The sequence below is a fragment of the Rhinoderma darwinii genome, chromosome 1 (assembly GCF_050947455.1).
Source record: "Rhinoderma darwinii isolate aRhiDar2 chromosome 1, aRhiDar2.hap1, whole genome shotgun sequence".
Classification (NCBI taxonomy): domain Eukaryota; kingdom Metazoa; phylum Chordata; class Amphibia; order Anura; family Rhinodermatidae; genus Rhinoderma; species Rhinoderma darwinii.
Genome location: NC_134687.1, coordinates 571,795,428 through 571,811,042, shown reverse-complemented (window position 1 = coordinate 571,811,042; position 15,615 = coordinate 571,795,428). Strand labels below are relative to the sequence as shown.

At 42.4% G+C, this 15,615-nt stretch overlaps 1 long non-coding RNA gene across 1 annotated transcript; it reads right to left on the bottom strand.

Annotated features, from left to right (window-relative positions):
- Positions 1-10,287: 10,287 nt before the first annotated feature.
- LOC142746106 (uncharacterized) lies at positions 10,288-12,344 on the bottom strand. Its single transcript, XR_012881693.1, has 3 exons — positions 12,263-12,344; positions 11,137-11,262; positions 10,288-10,507 (listed from the first exon to the last, which is right to left on the bottom strand). It is a non-coding gene; the product is annotated as an uncharacterized LOC142746106 (long non-coding RNA).
- Positions 12,345-15,615: the final 3,271 nt, after the last annotated feature.

Below are 15,615 nucleotides of genomic sequence, written 5' to 3'. Positions count from 1 at the left end.
AAATTTCACTTAAACTAATGTTACAATGAAAATGGTAATAAATTACATCAATCTCTGGTGTCACTTCTACTATATAACATATTTTCTTGTTTCTAAGGAAAATTGACAAAAATAAATTCACAAAATGTTACAAGACTCAGTATAAGTGCGATAAACAGACATTCATTTCATTGTCACTGCTCGTATCTGCAGACATATTATTGATATTGCTTTGAGTACTGTTCTCTCGGCTTTCTGTGCTGCATTTTATTGTTTTCATATGTCAAACCACATGTATTTCGGGAGATTAAAGGAGTAAGCACAGTCTGTATGCATTACTCTTACAGGCACGGCTATAGTTATGGCCTGTGGCTCACAGTATCAAAGGCAGCTGGTAAATGTGAATGAATCAGCAGACAGGGATGACCCTGCACCCTGAATCACAGTCGCACGTGTGTGGGCAATGACAAGTGTTGGTGTTCCAAGGAAGTGATTGATAGACACATGACAAGATCATTCTTAGAAGTAGAAACAGTAACTTAACACAATAGAGACCTAGATTACAGAATAAACGCAAAGGCATAAGATTTGTAACCCCTGGGTTAGTGTGTTTATTTCATTTTTGACCAAATGCACACATCTTTTTTAAGACACATTTTTTAAAACAACAATGCAATTATACAAATATGAGATGATGAGAATAGGAGTACAATTAAAACAATTAATCAAAACCCTTAGAGGACCGAGCAATAAAAATTTGGTAATAAACATATACATTTTGTAATAATGCCTTCATTAGTTTTACTTATACTTCTTGCTCCTAGAAATGCAAGCAACATGATTTAAAGGAACACTAAATCTAAAAATGAATGGTAAACATAAATAGAAGATAAACTTGCCAGCAATATAGTCTAAGATTTTCTTCATATTCCTGAAACAAACAGGGGTTCATTTCCTTCTGATCTCTTCCAGTTTGGTCTTGCTGATAGATGAGAGGGTGGGGCTTAATCAGGGTCGGATTTAGGGTTCCTGGTTTCCTATTGCAGACAGAGCAGTTGGAAGAGGCTCCTTCTGCAGCCAGTTGCATTTCTGCCAAACACATGGATCGTGAGAAGGGAGAGAGGAAGTGGCTGCTTTCCTCAGGCACATATGGAAGAATGCTTTGTATTTTGTAACTTTAGATTACAATATGAGACTAAATAGAAATCAAGTTAAATTAATTTAATTTAGTGTGTCATTGATGTGTTCAGGGAACATGATGTTATCTTTTTTCATAAAAGTACATAGTGCATACAATAGTTTGTACAAAAAACATATATATTTAATTGGTCGAAACCTCAAACATGCTGAGTGTTGGGGTCATTCCTAAATATCAAATGTAACTTTTCAGAATGGTATAATAATCAACAGGTATTAGTATGAGAGCTTTGAAATTAATTAGTTCTTTCTTCATTACTTATACATCCATATGAAATAAATTAAATGCAAAAGAATCTTGTAGGATGATTCTATGTCTGTATGCCTAGATGAAATCCACCATTACTGCAATAATGAATAGTAAATTATAAATGAATATGTATCCTGACGTTTAATGTTGTTTATATTAATATATTAGCAAATTGAGCAGACCAGAATTAAAATTAGAAATACAATTGCATATCAGACTTGTGCTAATGGAGACAGAGGTTTTCATCAGCATAGGAAATTACTTGAATAAAGATTTTCTGGAGTAAATGATGAAGGAGTAAAAAAAAGAGGTAGTGGCACCAGAGGATTCTCTAATGGGCCCATGATCTGATACAATCATGGCCGGCCTTAGCTATGTTCGACCAGTGCGGTCGCACAGGGCGCCAGCCGCCACACGGCAAGAGGGGCGCCAGCGGGTGTGTGTATCCCCGCGCCGTTGCAACTACCAGCGGGGATACACACACTAACTGCAGTCCGTTTCCACCCGGGCGCTTCTTCACTTAGTGGCCGTCGCTACCGCTGTAGCAGCCATAGCGGCTGCTAGAGGTGACACAGAGCATGAGGGCGGTGGCGCCGCTAGCAGCCGCTGCAGCTGCTATAGCGACGGCACTATAGCAGAGCAGGGAGATATTTCCCTGCTCTGCTGTCTACTAGCGCCACTGTAGTTCCCTGAAGGAGCGGAATCCCCGTGTGGCCGGGGATTCCGCTCCTGGAGCGCTGCTTGATGTTTCTGTCCATATATGGACAGTAACATCAAACAGCGCTCCAGGAGCGGAATCCCCGGCCACACGGGGATTCCGCTCCTTCAGGGAGCTACAGTGGCGCTATCTACAGGGGGGCACTATAGCAGAGCAGGGAGGTATCTCCCTGCTCTGCTGCCTACTAGCGCCACTGTAGCTCCCTGAAGGAGCGGAATCCCCGTGTGACCGGGGATTCCGCTTCAGGAGTTTTCCCTGATGTCACTGTCCATATATGGACAGAGGCATCAAGCAGCGCTCCAGGAGTGGAATCCCCGACCACACTGGGATTCCGCTCCTTCAGGGAGCTACAGTGGTGCTATCTATACTGGAAGGGGGGTGGGGTTGCTATCTACAGGGGGGCACTATAGCAGAGCAGGGAGGTATCTCCCTGCTCTGCTGTCTACTAGTGCCACTGTAGCTCCCTGAAGGAGCGGAATCCCCATGTGGCCGGGGATTCCGCTCCTGGAGCGCTGCTTGATGCCTCTGTCCATATATGGACAGTGACATCAGGGAAAACACCTGAAGCGGCATCCCCGGTCACAGCATTGCTGACTCTCTGACCGGGGATTTCACTCCAGGAGAAGCCAATGACGTCATGGACACAGACGACAGGAGCTTCTCCTGGAGTGGAATCGCCGGTCATAGCGTCTGTATGGCACGATCTACACAAAAGGAGGTAGGGAATTATGGCACTGTCTACAGGGAGGCTGTATGGCAAAATCTACAGGGGGGCACTATACTGTGTGGGGGCAACTAAGCGGACATTATATTGTGTAGGGGTGCTACAGATGGCATAATACTGTGGGCACAATTAGAGGACAAAATACTGTGTCCTTGAAGGGTTTGTAATATATTTTATTATTAAATATTATTATTATACTGTATGGGGGCACTAAAGGGGCATTATAATTTTTTTATGCAGCATTTTTTTTAATGATGGGGTGGGGCGCCGAAAGATCATTTCGCACAGGGCGCCATCTATCCTAGGGCCGGCCCTGGATACAATAATGGGTCGTGCTGCAAAAAAATCTCTTGCGGCATGACTTTTCATGCTGAAATCTCATTGACAAAGTAATTTTTCCCTGCTACAATAATTATTGTAATGCAAAAGAACTAAAACACTAGAGCTACAGTGCAAAAAAGTGTGTTGCCCTTCCCTTGACAATTCAATAGGAGGATGTCCCATAAAATGCTGCTGATAATTTCAGTTAGCTTTGAAGAGTCTGATCTTATTAACTTATCTTAACATCTAAGGAACAGAAATGATCCTACTAATGCTTTATGGATTTTATTCTTGGGACGGTAGCATTTTTTTTCTCTTGCATAGACGATAAATGAATTATCACTGCTCTATTTTGGGTAGTCAGTGTGGTGTAAGAAACAACTTCAACTTTTGAACCTTACCTTTTCTCTTGGCTCTTCTTATCCCGCAATGTATGGTGCAAGATGACCAGCTTAGAAAAAAACATGATTTCGTGATACTCTGTCATAAGATGTCTATGCTATATGTGTCTCTGTGTCACGTGATATTGTATTGAACTTGCTTTGTGAGAAATTGGAGACCTTAACCAAATTCAAGCAAAGGTAGGGGTGCACCCAACTGTATATCATCTATATTGCATCAGTGCCTGTGCTGCTCATAGGCGTAATGTTATAGACTGAGATTTGTGACGTTATTTTCTATGCAAGTAATTAGTGCTCCAGGTGCCATCTAGTGGCCAGTGTTAGTAATTTCCTCCTTTGTGTAATTTCTTGTTTTCCCCACCCATGAGAAGGTGAAAAGCATTCTGGGAAGAAGAAGGGCAGTCTCTTCTATATCTGCTCAGAGAGAAGACCATTTTGATTCATTCCATCCTTCTTGTCGTCGTAGCATAGTCGGTAAGCAGATAGATGGTTTATATTACTGGCTATCAGCAGCCACAGGAATACTGTTAGGACAGTATTCACTCTGTTACATGGGACTGTAATATATCAGTTGGTGTAGTTGTGAAGCTCGGCCTAGCCTCATGGTCAGCCATGTATGGTCCTATACTGTATTTGTACTGCCATACACTGTTCATACTGTACTATAACTTATCTCTACTGTTTATTTGTATATAGGCTTAATATATGTCAGCCTGTTACCTGTATATGTAGTACGTTTATTCAATGTGCCTTGTTCTTATGTATTGCTGTAATCTAATGGCATGTATATTCTTGTTTGTTCCTCAGTTTTACCCTAATCCTATGACCAGCTAATAAAACTACAGACTTTCAACCAGTCTCATTTATTGGCTAGTAGGAAGGTGTTTAGATGCCTGTCGAGCTCCACATAGACCCCGGGGGTGCGTGAAGTGGGGGCAGGACAGTAAAACGACAACTGGAATCAAGAAGGAAAGATTAAGACTACACTGAGGTCTGCTACTGTCTACGCAGTCACCTGCAAACAGGCAACACGGCGATCTCTACGGTCAAACTATGTCACGAAGCCAGACATCTTCTCTCAAGACAAGATCACATGTCAGTTCCTCCAAGGCATCATCTGTTGGCAATGCAGCCGCCATCGCCCGCGCAAAGGCTGAAGCAGCAAAGACACGGGCCACCTTTGCTGAGCAAGAGATGCAACTGAAATTACAACAAGCATCCTTGGAAGCAGAGAGGGCACAACGACAAGCATCCTTGGAAGCAGAGAAAGCGCAACAACAAGCCTCGCTAGAACTGGAAAGGGCGCACCTGGAAGCGACACTTGCAAAGCTCACCATTGAAAAGGAAGCAGCAGCTGCCATAGCTGAAGCAGAAGTCTATGAAGCAGCCGCATACCCTGACAGTGAGCACAGCAGACATAGCAATGTGCTAGGCCTAGAACAGGATCCCAAAGATGCACTACAGTGCACTTCAGAATATGTCCTTCAACACTCCATCAGTAACTCTCAGACTGCACAAGAAACAAAAGAGATCATCAGAGAGCCAAGTCAAACACACCAGACCTTGTGTCAGGAAGTTAACCTCAGACCACAGTTCTGCAAGCAAGAGAATGACACAGCTCAAGTCAACTTCCCTGCTCACCAAAGAACCCAACCTCCATTCCAGTATACAGGAAGTTTCTTCACCCCAAAACGGTATGGCACGGGCGAGCCTGAAGCAGAGACTCCTAACAGGTGTGGCCAAACACCACACTCTCACCATGCCACAGTACTAACCAAGCCACAATAGACTTTGCTAAGTTCTTTGCTCGACGTGAGCTAGTCACCAAGGGACTTGTAAAGTTTAGCGATAGTCCTGAGAACTATAGAGCTTGGCGATCCTCTTTCCAGAATGTTATCAGAGACTTAGACTTGTCATGCAGAGAAGAGCTAGATCTCCTAGTGAAATGGCTTGGAAATGAATCTGCTGAGCATGCTAAGAGGATCAGAGCCATCAACACAAACTACCCAGAAACAGGTCTTAAGATGATCTGGGACAGACTTGATGAGTGTTATGGCTCGGCAGAGGTGATAGAAAGTGCTTTATTCAAAAGAATTGATGACTTCCCTAAAATAGCTAGTAAAGGCTACCAAAAACTTAGGGAACTTAGTGACCTTTTAATGGAACTACAGGTCGCCAAGGCAGAAGGAGATTTATTGGGACTTGCATTCCTTGACACAGCCAGAGGTGTCAACCCTATAATCCAAAAACTTCCCTACAACCTGCAGGAGAAGTGGGTCACACATGGCTCTAGGTACAAGCAAATTCACAACGTACCATTCCCTCCTTTCAGTGTGTTTGTGTAATTCATTACACAGCAAGCAAGAATTAGAAATGATCCCAGCTTTGATCTTACACTATCCTGTGCCACTCCTTCTGGTTTCAAGCAGCATAAAACACCAGTGGAAGTTCACAAAACTAATGTTTCTCTTAAAGGTTATCCCTACAGGTCTTCAAGCTCCTCTCAGCAAGAGGACAGATTCCAGGATCCCAGTAAGCAGTGTCCCCTGCACAGGAAGCCACATTTCCTACTGAAATGCAGAGCATTCAGGGAGAAGTCCATAGAGGACCGCAAAGCCTTCCTCAGAGAAAACAAGATCTGCTACAAATGCTGCTTAGCGACATCACATTTCGCCAAGGACTGTAAGGTCAGTGTAAAATGTACAGAATGTGACAGCACAGATCACAACACAGCTTTACACCCTGGGCCACCACCATGGACACATGCAGTAAGTGCCCAGGAGCAGGGCGGAGAGGAAATGAACACTGATACAGAGGCACCAGCAGTTACTTCTCAATGTACTGAGGTCTGCAAAGGACTTATAGGTGGCAGGTCCTGTTCAAAAATCTGCCTAGTCAGAGTTTACCCAACAGGCCACAAAGACAAAGCTATTAAAGTCTATGCAATTCTCGATGACCAGAGTAACAAGTCTCTAGCCAGATCTACCTTCTTTGAAATTTTCAAAATTAAAGGACCCAGCTCTCCCTACTCCCTAAAGACTTGTGACGGCACTGTTGAGACGGCGGGGAGGAGAGCTACTGGTTACCAAGTCGAGTCTATAGATGGTTACACATCCTTGCCTTTACCAACTATAATTGAGTGTAACCAGATCCCTGATAACAGGTCTGAAATCCCTACACCAGATGCTGCAAAACACCAACCCCATTTGAGACATATAAGTTATCTCATACCAGAATTAGATCCACAGGTTCAGATAATCCTGCTTCTTGGGAGAGATATTTTATGAGTTCACAAAGCTAGAGATCAAATCAATGGTCCTCACAATGCTCCATATGCCCAGAGACTTGACCTAGGATGGGTGATTATAGGAGATGTTTGTCTAGGAAGTGTGCACAAACCACCCTCAGTTACCAACATGCTTACTAGCACACTAGAGAATGGACGCCCTTCTCTTTTCCAACAATGTCAAAGCAATTTCCTCATTTAAGAGCTACCTCACAGCATCCATCTGCCATGTCCCTTCATAGGCAATTCCTGTGACAACCATGCCTGTGACAGGGACCAAGACCACTTAGGATGCACAGTTTTCCAGAGAACAAAGGAAGACAATCAGGTGGCAATGTCACATGAGGATAGACTGTTCTTAGCAATAATGGAGCAGGAAATAGTCAAAGATAAATCAAATAGCTGGGTTTCACCACTTCCCTTCAGGTCCAAGAGGCAACGCTTGCCTAACAACCAAGTCTATAAACGCTTCACTTCCCTTAGACGTAATTTGCAGAGAAAGCCAGATATGAGAGACCACTTCTTTACATTCATGGAAAAAATATTTGAGAATGATCATGCAGAGATAGCTCCTATCTTAAAGGACACAGAGGAGTGCTGGTACCTACCCATATTCGGTGTATACCACCCAAAGAAACCAGGTCAGATAAGAGTGGTATTTGACTCTAGTGCCAAACATGAGGGTGTCTCTTTAAACGATGTCCTCCTGTCAGGTCCAGACCTCAACAACCGACTCCTAGGAGTACTTCTCCGCTTTCGCAGAGGCTCTGTTGCATTCATGGCTGACATCCAACAAATGTTCCATTGCTTCCTTGTTAAAGAAGAACACAGGAACTTCTTAAGGTTCTTTTGGTTCAAGGAGAACAATCCCTCCAAAGACCCCATAAAGTACCGCATGCGGATACACATCTTTGGTAACAGTCCTTCCCCTGCAGTGGCTATTTATGGACTCAAACATTCAGCTAAGGAGGTTGAGAAAGAATATGGGTCAGATGTTAGACACTTTGTAGAAAAATATTTTTATGTGGATGACTGCTTAAAATCCCTGCCTACAAATGAGTGTGCAAGCAGTCTTCTTAAAAGAGCTCAGGAAATGCTCGCCAGTTCAAACGTGAGACTCCACAAAATCGCCTCCAACAGTAAAGAATTGATGGAATCCTTTCCTTCACACGACCACTCAAATGATTTAAAGGGCTTAGATTTGGGAACTGACACTCTTCCCATGCAACATAGTCTTGGGCTACTCTGGGACTTAAAGTTTGACACCTTTACCTTCCAAGTCAGCAGGGAGGAAAAACCCTTTACTCGGAGGGGAGTCCTGTCTGCTATAAACAGCTTGTATGACCCTTTAGGATTTGCAGCTCCTGTCACAATACAAGGTAAAGCAATACTCAGAAATTTAACTTGTGATCCTTCCGACTGGCATGATCCGCTTCCCACTGAAAAGAGAGGTCTGTGGGTAGAGTGGAGGAACTCTTTAACCACTCTATCTAGTCTACATGTGCACGTCTATATGCCCCTGTGCCATCTACAGAAGTTCAAATACAACGACTGTGTGTGTTTTCTGATGCTTCTGTTAAAGCCAAAGAGCTACAAATTCCTGAAAACCTGGATACGATGAGTGTCGAAAGATACCTAAGTGAGCGAGGTTGCACTTGGACTTTCAACCCACCCCATTCTTCTCACATGGGTGGAGCTTGGGAAAGAATGATAGGTATAGCACATATAATCCTGGACTCCATCTTCCTGCAAGGCTTACCCATGAGTGCTTGACTACTTTCATGGCAGAAGTATCAGCCATCATCAATGCCAGACCTTTAACTCCAGTCTCAAGTGATCCTGAAGATCCAGTAATCCTTACTCCTGTAATGCTGCTTACTCAGAAGACTAGCACTGCTCATGCTCCCGCTGGAGAATTCAGTACCAAAGACCTTTACAAATGTCAATGGAGACAAGTACAAAGCCTTGCCAATACCTTTTGGGATAGGTGGAAAAAGCAATACATCTCCACGCTACAACCAAGGAATAAATGGCAGAACACCAAACCTAACATCAGAACTGGTGATGTCGTGCTTATGAAAGACTGCCAAGCACATAGGAATGAGTGGCCTCTAGGTCTCGTTACTAAAACATTCACGGGAGAGGATGGGAACGTCCGGAAAGTTGAGGTCAAGGTTCATAATCAGAAGGAGACCAAACTATTTCTCAGACCAGTAACAGAACTTATTTTACTGTTTTCATCTGGGGACTCTGATGGTGGCATCGATTGACGCCAGACGGGGAGTGTGCTGCTCATAGGCGTAATGTTATAGACTGAGATTTGTGACGTTATTTTCTATGCAAGTAATTAGTGCTCCAGGTGCCATCTAGTGGCCAGTGTTAGTAATTTCCTCCTTTGTGTAATTTCTTGTTTTCCCCACCCATGAGAAGGTGAAAAGCATTCTGGGAAGAAGAAGGGCAGTCTCTTCTATATCTGCTCAGAGAGAAGACCATTTTGATTCATTCCATCCTTCTTGTCATCGTAGCATAGTCGGTAAGCAGATAGATGGTTTATATTACTGGCTATCAGCAGCCACAGGAATACTGTTAGGACAGTATTCACTATGTTACATGGGACTGTAATATATCAGTTGGTGTAGTTGTGAAGCTCGGCCTAGCCTCATGGTCAGCCATGTATGGTCCTATACTGTATTTGTACTGCCATACACTGTTCATACTGTACTATAACTTATCTCTACTGTTTATTTGTATATAGGCTTAATATATGTCAGCCTGTTACCTGTATATGTAGTACATTTATTCAATGTGCCTTGTTCTTATGTATTGCTGTAATCTAATGGCATGTATATTCTTGTTTGTTCCTCAGTTTTACCCTAATCCTATGACCAGCTAATAAAACTACAGACTTTCAACCAGTCTCATTTATTGGCTAGTAGGAAGGTGTTTAGCTGCCTGTCGAGCTCCACATAGACCCCGGGGGTGCGTGAAGTGGGGGCAGGACAGTGCCTAAAAATTACAAACAGAACACCTATAAAATACTGCCATGTAGTGCCTACATAACAGTGCCTTACAGAGAACACGACAGTGCTGTACAATATCTTTATAACAGTGAAGTGAAAAGCTCACATATGGTTCCTAAATAATATCACTGCAGAAACCATGATGTAGGTTTAGACCATGGTGACGGCAGGGTATTAGATGCAATGGACCTATTGCCCCTTTTGCCTATGCTAGCCTTATAGACTAAATTTAAAAAAAATAAAAAAATCATAAAACAATAACCATTTTTCTTTAACAACATTGCATAAACCGTCTTCAGAATATAGTACCCCAGTAAAATACAGCATGACTGAGTCAGATATTAGCAGATTCTAACCCAAAAATATCATCGAAAATCAAGAGACCTGTAAGTAGATTGTGGGAACTTTGTATTATTGAATTTGTTTATATAGGCTTCCAAGTTGGTGCTAGATTGTTTGTGTCTAAAGTTGAACACGGCTCATCTGGTCACAGTTATTTCAGTGTCATAGAATTCATACAGTTAGTTTGGTGCTGCAATACGTAACCTCATAGATTTTTCCTTAGGGGTTGCAGGGGTCACTTGTGGAGCACCTGAGGCATATGCTGTTGTCTATCGACATTGCAAAAAATAAAATAAGAAATGTCTAGTTGAGCTGGGTTAATACCAACAATATACAGGGGGACAGCGGCACAAACTATCATTCTGAGTTTCTTATTGGTAACAAGGCCACCATGTTCTAATATATTTGCAACTGCTCTATATACATAACGATGATGCTTAGAGCGGACCTGTCACCTCTCCTGACATGTCTATTTTAGTAAATACTCGTATTACTCATAAAATAACAATTATTGAGCATCTTTTCTTAGAACTCTGTGTTGTGCCATTTGTCACTTATTCCTCCTAGAAATGTATGAATAAGTTGACAACTGGGTGTTGCCATTCTTTTCTTTTTTTTTAAAGAGGTGTGTCCCTACACAGTCTCACTCTGACATCACTGATTGGACAATGGGAGTCTGTGTTGGGAAAACCTCCCAACTGCTAACACCCAGTTGTCAATTTATTCATAAATTTCTAGGAGGAAGAATCAAGGAACAGCACAACGTAGAGTACTAGGAAAAAATACTATGAGAAATACAGATTTTTCAGGAAAGGTGACATGTCCTCTTCAAAGCAAACATGCCGTTTTCAACTTATATATTACAGAATTTCATGAACAGCTAATAAATTCCTATTACCAAAGGCACAAGTAGGAGCGACTAAGGTTATTGGCAAATTCCATCTTTCTTCTCCTCCTGGTACGGTCAATAGAAACCAAGAGTCATAATAAACCTTCTCCTCTCTCCATTGATGGAATAAAGTCCCTATCAAGACAAATTTATGGTCAATAACTGTCAACTATGAACCAACCAGCTTTTCTTCATAAAGAGAAAGATTTTGGTTTGGTTATAGGTGTATATTAGTGTATTGCTGCATATTTTATTCTACAAAAGATGGCTCCACAGAAGGGAATATGATTATTTCTAGTAATAATAATTGCTGCTCTGTGCAACCTCTGAGGTATACATAGATTCCTATGGGGTCTACTGGAAGTACTCATATATATATATATATATATATATATATATATATATATATATATATATATATACCTTTTAATCAGTGATATGGAGCAGCAGGGACTCAGTGTCCAAACATATAGACTCCATGCACATGACTCTGCTGTGTGCATAAGGACCAATACTGCTATCAGTAGATGATATGGAGACTTCTGTAGCCGATGCACTTTAAAATTCAATATGTTGTGCATTTGGTAATGCTCTTTTTCATACCTCTATTGTAACACGGACAGCCATCCGCATTTTCGGCCCGTGATCTCATATAAAGTACGGGAGCACAGTCCATAAAAAGCAAAAGATAGGACATGTCCTATCTTTTGCGAAGACTTTCTACGGCCCGGACACCTTCCCGCAAATATACGGTAAGGTGTCAGTGATTGTCCATAGTTGAATGTTTTTGTGCATTCAATGTTTTTGTGCATGTTTTTGTGCATTGAGTTACTGCCACATGATTGACTGATTAGATAATTGCATAAGGAGCAAGAATACAGATTACCTAATAAAGTGGCCACTGAGAGTTTATCATTATTAAATCTAAAATATATTAAAATGTGTAGTTCACTTTAATTTTAACCTTGATATATTCCTTTTTTAAATTTGTATAATATTTCATTAACTAGAAGTTCTATGCCAGCGGACTGGCAATGCACAGTATATGATCCACTTTAATGCATACCTCCAACGACATTGCCTAAAAATAATTTGCACACTTGAATAGAGCCTTTCACTACAATTCCAACGATACCTATATTATCCAGCTAGCTACTTCCTAGCCCGTGATCCAGCCGTTATGCTTGTCAGAGAGTAAATATGAAACCTTCTCTTGCTGCATATTGAAATAGGCGGGCATTTCCTGATTGTGACATCAGCTAAGGGAATTGAAGCCAGAGCTTGTGCCCTTACTGTATATCCCAGGATGCTTTGCTTCTAACTCGTGCATGAGTTTTTTGTAAGGCAGAAAAAAAACAATCTGCCTCAAAATTCCTTTAGGATTTTGAATTGACAGCGTTGTTTGTCACTTTTTTTAGCATTTTTTTTTTTTGCCCACATTTTTTGAAGCTGTTGAAGCTAAAGCAAAAACCGCAGGCAAAAAAGCACCAAACTAGCGCCGCAGATATTTTATGCCTCCTATTAATTTCAATAGGAGGTAAGAGGCGGAAACCACTCAAAGACCATCAGCCCACTAATCACAGTAAAATGACCATCAGCCCCCCAGTAAAGTGGCTATAAGCCCCCTCCAGTAAAGTGACAATCAGCCTGACCATCAGCCTCAGCCCCCCAGGTAAAGCGAACCATCAGCCCCCTCCAGTGAAGTGATCATCCGCGCCCTCCAGTAAAATGACCATCAGCCCCCTCCAGTAAAATGACCATCAGCCCCCTCCAGTGAAGTGACCATCAGCCCCCCACTCACAGTAAAGTGACCATCAGCCCCCCACTCACAGTAAAATGATCATCAGCCTCCCCAGTAAAGTGACCATCAACCCCCCACTCACAGTAAAATGACCACCAGCCCCCCCCCCCCAGTAAAGAGACCATAAGCCCCTGAGCAAAATGACCATCAGCTCCCCAGTAAAGAGACCATAAGCCTCGGCCCTCCACTCACAGTAAGGCGACCATCAGCCCCCCACTCACAGTAAAATGACCATCAGACCCCGTCACTGTAAAATGACCATCAGCCCCCCACTCACATTCAAATAACCATCAGCCTCCCACTCACAGTAAAGTTACCATCAGCCCCCTCACCATCAGCCCCCCACTCACAGTAAAATGACCATTGACTGTTGACTCTTATTATGGGATATCAGAGGACATTGCAGGAGGAGGTAGAAGAGTATAAAACTACAACTCTCAGCATGTGCAGGCTGTTATTATGGGATATCAGAGGACATTACAGGGAAGAGGTATAAGAGGAGAGAACTACAACTCCCAGCATGTCCAGACTGTTATTATGTGATATCAGAGGACATTACAGGGAGGAGGTATAAGAGGAGAGAACTACAACTCCCAGCATGTCCAGACTGTTATTAAGGGATATCAGAGGACATTACGGGGAGGAGGTATAAGACGAGAGAACTACAACTCCCAGCATGTCCAGACTGTTATGTGATATCAGAGAACATTTACAGGGAGGAGTATAAGAGGAGAGAACTACAACTCCCAGCATGTCCAGACTGTTATGTGATATCCGAGGATATTACAGGGAAGAGGTATAAGAGGAGAGAACTACAACTCCCAGCATGTCCAGACTGTTATTAAGGGATATCAGAGGACATTACGGGGAGGAGGTATAAGACGAGAGAACTACAACTCCCAGCATGTCCAGACTGTTATGTGATATCAGAGAACATTTACAGGGAGGAGTATAAGAGGAGAGAACTACAACTCCCAGCATGTCCAGACTGTTATGTGATATCCGAGGATATTACAGGGAAGAGGTATAAGAGGAGAGAACTACAACTCCCAGCATGTCCAGACTGTTATGTGATATCCGAGGACATTACAGGGAAGAGGTATAAGAGGAGAGAACTACAACTTCCAGCATTCCCCTGGCTTAATTTCTCACACAATTGCTCACAAACTGTACAAAAAATACTTACCCTGCCCAGCGTTAATGGCTCCTCTCCCTCCTTCAGGCTCTTCTAGTGGGAAGTGGTGGGTGGTACTTGTAGCAAACGTGCGTGCGTGCGTCACTTCTGCTTCAAGCATAGTTGGAGTAAGTGTCGGGGGCGGAGCTTGTCGTTTTTTTCTTTTTGCAGTGGATGAGCGGAGTGTCGCGGCACCCCTGGACGGTTCTCGTGGCACCCCAGTTGGGAACCACTGATATATACAGACATACAAGTGCTGCAATCACTGGATCCCTGCATCATGAATATATATAGCATCATGATATATATTGGCATCATGTGTATCTGTGTACACACACACACACACACACACACACACACACACACACACACAAAATTTTCACTTTAGTTTTTTCGTCCCCATATTCCAAAAGCCATAACTTTTTTCTTTTTGCATCATTATTGCCCTATGAGCACTTGTTTTTTGCAGGACAAGTAGATTTTCACGGCACCATTTATTGTACAATATAAAGTAGTGGAAAACTGGAATAAAAATATTTGTGTGGTAAAATAGGAAAAAAAACAGCGATTCCTCAATGTTTTTGGGTGGTTTTGTTTTTACGGCGTTCACTGTGCAGTAACAGCAGTGCAGTAACTTCATTCTGCGGGTCAAGACGAATGCAGTGATACCAAATTTATATAGTTTTTTCATGTTTTCACTACTTTTACAAGGAAAAAACTGATTGTTAAAAATAAAATGTGCGTTTTGTCGCCACATTCTGTCAGGCATATTTATTTTTTCATCGATTGAGAGGTGTGAGGGCTTATTTTTTTGCGGGGCGAGATGTAGTTTTTATTGGAACCATTTTGGGGTACATGAGACTTTCTGATCACTTTTTATTCCATTTTTTGTGGGAGATGATGTGACCAAAATACAGCGATTCTGTCATTTTTATTTTTTTATTATAACACACACACACACACACACACACACACACACACACACACACACACACACACACATACACAGCAGGGGCGTTAGGGTGTCAAAAGTTTTTTTTATGTGATACTAAGGTTTTTTGTGTTAGATTCTTTTACGGGTTCGGTTATTGGAGTACTTCAGATTTGATAATTTTGTAATAAAATGGTTAACTAGGGTTGTGTGTATTTTTTCTGTGTGTCTGTGTTTTTTTTACAACTTTATTACTACTGCCTTAGTAATGGCCGCTGCCTGATTGACAACTTCCATTACTAAGTGGGGCTTAGGCTGGATTCACACGAACGTTGCGTTTTTGCGTGCGTGAAAAACGCGCCGTTTCGGTTGCGTTGGAATTGCGTGTGGCATCCGTTTGGGCAGCGTGATAGCGTATTTAACGCGCGTATGGCATGCGTTTTTTACGCGCGTCAAAACAACGGAGGGTGGAGTAATGGAGAGGGCAGCCTACAAAAAGACACCTTCTCCAACACCTGCTTGCTGTGAGCACATGTTCGCATCAAGATTTCACGTTACGTCACACTTTGGCCCGTGTTTGTT